Raw genomic sequence first — 6,608 nt, 5'->3', positions numbered from 1 at the left:
TTATCTCTAAGATTGATGGAAAACCCCAATGCCTCAACACCAAAGGAATTAAAAATCCAATTGAAAAATGGGCAGAAGACATGAATAGACACTTCACCAAGGAGGATATTCAGGTGGTCAGCTATTACATGAAAAGATGCCTACAATCATTGGCCATCAGAGAAATGTAAATCAGAACAACAATATACCATCTCACCCCAGCACTGATGACAAGGTTCAATGAGACAGAAAATAAGAGATGCTGGTGGAAATGTGGAGAGATTGGGACTCTCATACACTGCTTGTGTGTCTGTGAAGTGACACAACCACTGTGGAAAGCAATATGGCGATTCCTTAGAAAGTTGGAATTGGAGATACCATTTGGCCCAGCAATCCATTACTAGGTATATATCCTAGAGAGGTCAGAGCCAGGATAGGAACAGATACGTGCACACTCATGTTCATCACAGTATTATTTACAACAGCAGAAAGATGGAAATAACCTATATGCCCATCAGCGGAAGAGTGGATGACCAAACTATGGTACATACACATACTGGAATACTATGCAACACTAAAGAGTAATACAGAGTCTGTAAAACACTGCATAATATGGATGAACATGGAGGACATTATGCTGAATGAAATAAGTCAATCACAGAAGGACAAATATAGTATTAGTTTGTTGTTATGGAGGGTCAAGGAAAGATTTATATATGGAGGGAAACTTTCTTTGTTGGTTGCCAGGGGTTGGAGGGGAGAGAAGAGAACACTGCAAAAAAAAAAAAAAAAGCATTGACCCATGTCACTTTAGTTTTGTGTATTTCACTGTACATAAATTATATTTCAATAAAATGCATTAGAAAAAATTATAGCAGTTATATTTGATGTGCATTTTGAAAAGCAGTGGTGATAGATTCCATAGACCATGTTGGAATGAAATAAAGAAGAGTAAAATTAGAGTCTTGCTCGTCTGGTTCCATAGGACATTATTTCTGTGTACAAAATCCCTCCCCCACCACCTCAACAAAACAAAACAAAACAAAACAGGAGCTACACCAAAGCTGAGCTTCTTTTGTTATTTCAGTCCAAATGGTTGAAATCAACTGCTTTCTTCATACCATTGACAGACCTCCTATGTGTACACTGTCGGATGAGGTGCTCCTGGGGAATGTCTGGGAAGGAAAATAACATTTCTAGGCTCTTCATTGACTTTCCTTATGAAGAAATTCTTATTCATTGAGGGCAGGATTTGTCTTTTCCAGAACTTCCCACCACCAAGTAGTATAGGTTACCTACTATGTACCAGCTACAGGCTTAGAAAATGTAAAATTTGTCCCAGATGTCCTTTTATTTTAAGACAGAGCTATGAAAAAGGAAAAGGGATGGCACCATGGGAAATGAAGAGTAGAGGATCTGAAAGAGGGATAGATTACATGGGGAAGGATGAGAAAAGAATAGGGAAAGAGAATGTTGTTAGAGGAGAAAGAAGAAAGAAAAGTGGAAGAGGGAAGAGTCTACTACAGTGTTGTAGGGATTTTAATTTTTAAAAATTATTTTGACCCTGTCTGAACCTTAATGAAGGAGCTCTGGTGGCTCTGTGGTTAAAACATTGGGCTGCTAACCAAACTATCAGTGATTTGAACCCATCAGCCACTACAGGTGAGAAAAATGAGGTAGTCTGTTTCTATAAAGATTTATAGCCTTGGAAACCCTATAAGGCAGTTCTACTCTGTCTTATAAGATTGCCATGAGTCAGAATCAACTCAGTGGCCATGGATTTATGCCTTAAGGCCTAAAACAATGCCTGGCAGATGGCAGGTACTCAGTACAATTTTGTTGGATGAAAATGTAGTGGCTAGATGAGACAGTCAAAACTGTTTCAGTCAGTTACACCTGTTCAAAATATCCTGGTTCTCTGCTTCTGGATCCATTTTGGGATTGCATTTCCCCACTCTCTTGAAGTAAATGTGGCCATGTGACTTGCTTTTGTTCAATGAAATGGAGTAGAAATAAACTTTGTCATTTTTGGATGGACGCTTTAGGAGCCAGTGAGATAGTTTTATTTCCTTTTTCCCTCTGGCACAGTGTCAATGGTAGAGATGGTAGCTGCTTCAACAGCTTGGATGACAGCTATGTTGGACGATGTAGCATGAACAAAACTTCAGACTTTTGTTCTGAGTCACTGAGATTTTGGGGTTGCTTGTTACTATAACTTTATCTAACCTATCCTGATTGCTACAAAAGTTTCTATTAATTTTCATCTGGTTGGAATCTTCAGATGTCCAGTGACCCTTGGGAAAAGTGGCTACCACATGTCCCCTGATCCTATATTTGCTCCAATCTTTACTTAATGTTGGATGAGGAGTCTTGGAAATGAGGCCTTGGGCAAGCGGAAAATAGGGAATGGAATGAAAGATTATTATTATTGTTTTTAAATCTCTAGCCATAAGTTTATAGAAGGGATTGTATATGTTTAATGTTTAGTATACATCAGCTTTGGTGCAGTGGTTAAGTGCTTGGCTGCTAACCAGAGGTTGATGGTTCAAACCCACCAGCTGCTTTGTGGGAGAAAGATGTGGCAGTCTGATACCGTAAAGAATTACAGTGTTGGAAACCCTATAGGACAGTTCTACTCTGTCCTCTAGGATCGCTGTGAATCAGAATTGATGCAATGACAATGGATTTTTTTGTTTATGTATCAGTTTCAATTGTACCTTTCCCATTCAGGGCATACTCTCATAAGTGCTTTAAAACAAATGAAATAAAAGACATGTTCTGTGCTTTTGTGGATCACAAGCTTTAGAATTGGAAAGGTCTTTAAACATTCTTGACAGCTAGTTTATCTGATCTGTGAAATTTTGATATTCCAACATGGATAACACTCTACACCCTATATTAAATACCATCTAGGGATGAGCAACAACATGAACATAATGGCATTTTCTTTTATAATGGCTTTTTAAACAGTCCAAGGCAAATGAAAACTCCTAATACTGAGATGTATTTAGGCAAAGATTCAGATAATTTAAGAATAAAAGTTTGGAGTTGTGTGTTTTGTTTTTGTTTTTTAAGTTGGATACTTTGTTAACATGTCTTTGTGTAACTTTGAAAGTTTTGTCTCTGTAGCTAAGAGTAGTTATTGATCCGTCCTAGCAAAACTTGTTTGGCTTTGGTGTATTAAGAACTCCCCTTCCCAAAATTCCTCAGATTGTTCACTGATGCTGGTTTGCACTGCCTCCCTTCTTGATGTCCAAATCCTACAAGCAGTCCCTGGTCAATCTTAGGACCACCCTGTCTATGTTAGGAAAAAGGGCTCTGTCAAGAATGCTTGTGAGCAAGCAGCTAAGCTGTAACCTTTGGCCTTCTCTGCCCTAGAAACTTAGTAGCTTTGATGGGAGCTTGAGACATGATCTTCAGGACGGGTGAATTTGCTATAACAACACCTCTGTATGCCAGGGTTAGGAGGCAGTCCTAAGGTGAACATAAGTAGAACTCAATTTTTCCCTTCTCTCCAAAAGCATCTGGTTTCTTGGCAGAGGAGATGTGTGGCTGGTTAGATTCCAGTTAAATCAAATTACTCAGTTAACTCTGGAGAAGAGCAGAATAAGCAAGAGTGGCTGAGGATTAGGAAAAGGGGGGTGGGAAAGCAGTGCTGTGAGTGTGAGCAGGCCAGATGACCCATGTCAGCATTCAGCCTCCTAACCAGTAGAGTGGACGTTGAAAGAGGAAACAAGAAAAATAACCTTTATGTTTCAGACCCTCACATCAAACTTGCTTTGCACATCCAGACTTACTTTTTGACATGTGACATATTATTCCTGGATAAGAGAGAAAAGAAAACCCAGTGTCTGTAGAATGGGGAGATAGGACAGAATGAAAGTAATCTTTTTTCCCTTTCTTTTCTATTTCTTTTTGCATGAGGATAAGACTAGGACACAGTTGTGGCTAGGTAGTTAAGGGAAATGGTACCTAGCCTGGCCTGTGTAGGAAGCATTACTTCCATGTTATGGTGAACCACTGAAAGAAAGCCAAAGGTAAAACATTTAACCAACTTCATTCTTGTAAATTATTCTCTGTCCTTTATTTTATTCACCCAAATTGCTGTTAAAAACACAGTTAAAAATCCAACTAATTCAAACTTAATAATCCCTCCCCAGGCAACACAGAATTAACATTGTGGTTATTAAGAATTGGTGACATTTGTTTTGGGGCAGAGAAATTGGAAGGATGTAGGAAGGGGTGATTTTAGGTTACTATCTGTTTTAGCTTTCCTTTTCTTCCTTTGAAATGTGTGAAAAATGTAAAAGAAAATACGGTACTTTCCTGAATCTAAGCCTTAAACATGAAAATGATGGAGAAGATGGTGTAAATGGGGTTACTGATATAGATGGAGAATGCTTTGACCAGTAATCTGCCAATCCAATTGGGCTATCCCTTCATGCTTTCTTCAGACCAAGGGGCTCCATCATCATATCATGAAAGATGGATGTGGTTGGAGAGATCAAGATTTGGAATATAGCTGCTGTAAGAGTCAAGGTGATTATGGGGAACTCCCCCCTCCCCCCAAGGTCACTAAGAGGAGCTCTGGTAGCACAGTGGTTAAACATTTGGCTGCTCTTTGAAAGGTTGGCAATTCAAACCCACCAGCCACTCCACGGGAGAAAGATGAGGTAGTCAGCTTCCATAAAGATTTAGAGCCTTGGAAACCTGAGCAGTTCTGTTCTATTCTGTAGGGTAGCTATGATTTGGAATAGACTTCATGGCAGTAGGTTGGGTTTTTTAAGGTCACTAAGCATGAGAGGCTTCAGCTTTTTTACGGCTGCCAGAGGCACACATCCTGACCTCCCTAATGTTTCCTTTGCTTCCTATTCTAACACTGTAAACACCATGATTGCAAGACCCAAGTCTATTTTTGCTCAACATATGGTTTTCAAGGCTGTGTGACCTTTCAGAAGCAGATTGACAGGCCTGTCTGCTGAGGTGTCTCTGTGTGGATTCAAATCACCAACCTTTCAACTGATAGTTGAGACTTAACTCTTTGCACCAAGGACTCCTTAAACCTGTTGCTGTCAAGTTGATACTCATAACGACCCTAAGGGCTCCCTAAAAACCCACTACCATTGAGTCAATTCCAACTAATAGCAACCTCCATTGAGTTTCCAAGGTGGTAAATCTTTATGGAAGTAGATTGCCCCATCTTCCTTTCATGGAGCGGCTGGTGGGTTTGAACTTCTGGTTAGCCATCAAGTACCTTAGGCACTGCGCCACCAGAGCTTCTGCGGGACTCCCTGTTGTTGCTGTTGTTTGCCATCAAGTCAGACCCAACTCATAGCAACCCCCCCTTGAGTTTCCGAAGTGATATCACTACGGAAGTAGATTGCCCATCCTTCCTTCTGAGGAGTGGCTGGTGGGTTTGAACCACCAGCCTTTTGGTTAGCAGTCAAGTGCCTTAGGCATCATGCTACCAGAGTTCCCAGGGACTCCCTAATACCTAGTATATTAACTGGCACACAATAGGCACTTAGCAAATGAATGCTGAAAAAAGCCTGGCCAAACTGGAAACACTGTATCTGCTTTATGACCCAAAGGTATAGTATTACCCCCAAACTACTAATTAAGATGGGCATAATTTTCAAGCTTCTGGTTGAAAAGGTGCTCCAGTAGCTTTAGGGTATAATGAATATTGAAGGACTCTGAAAAACACTATTCACAGAGCAGTGAGACAGAATCAGTTGGCAAAGCAGTGCTATTGTAAATAATGTTTTGAGTTTCTATTTTTTTCCCCTAGGTTTTTTATTTTTTTTCTTCTTGAATTGGTATAGTCTTGTGATAATTAACATTGTGTGTCAACTTGGCTGGACCATGATTCTGAGTGGATTAAGCAGTTGTGGTTTGGTTGTTTCATGATGAGATCTGATGTAAGGTAGTCACCTCCATGGTGAGATATGCTTTGAGCAGGCAATCAGTTGAAAGGAAGCTTCCTTAAGGGTGTGGCCTGCTTCATCTTATATAGTTGTGTGTATGTGTATATATATGTGTGTGTTTGTATGTATGACAACAAACTCACTGCCATCAAGTCAGTTCTGACTCACAGCAATCCCTTTGGGTTTCCAAGGTGGTAAATCTTTGTGGAAATAGATTGCCCAGTCTTCCTTCTGTGGAGTGGTTGGTGGGTTTGAACTGCCAGCCTTCTGGTTGGCAGTCAAATGTGTGTGTGTGTGTGTGTGTATACACACACACACACACACACCCAAAATCTACCATCCATTCCTTGGATGGAAAAACCTCAAGCTTGACATTTGGCCCATGAACTTGGGACTTGCTGGCTTCTATAACTGTCCTGTAAGCTAGCAATCTGCCATTTTGCCTGCTAGTCTTGGGATTCATCATCTGCCAAAATCAGCAGCTTGCTATACTGCCTTCTGATCTTGGGCATGTCAGCCCCTGCAGCTGTGAGTTGGGAAAAACCTCTAGCTTGACGTCTGATCCAGGAACTTGGGACTTGCCAGCTTCTGTAACTGTGTAAGCCATTTTCCTGAGATAAATTGCTCATTCACCCCCCCCCCCATATATATACATACATATATAAAAGCTTTGTGGGAGCTCTGGTAGCATAGTGGCTAAGA

Source organism: Orycteropus afer, unplaced genomic scaffold (assembly GCF_000298275.1).
Source record: "Orycteropus afer afer isolate SDZICR_OR568_19922 unplaced genomic scaffold, OryAfe1.0 scaffold00026, whole genome shotgun sequence".
Lineage (NCBI taxonomy): Eukaryota > Metazoa > Chordata > Mammalia > Tubulidentata > Orycteropodidae > Orycteropus > Orycteropus afer.
Note: the sequence above shows the minus strand (reverse complement) of the source record.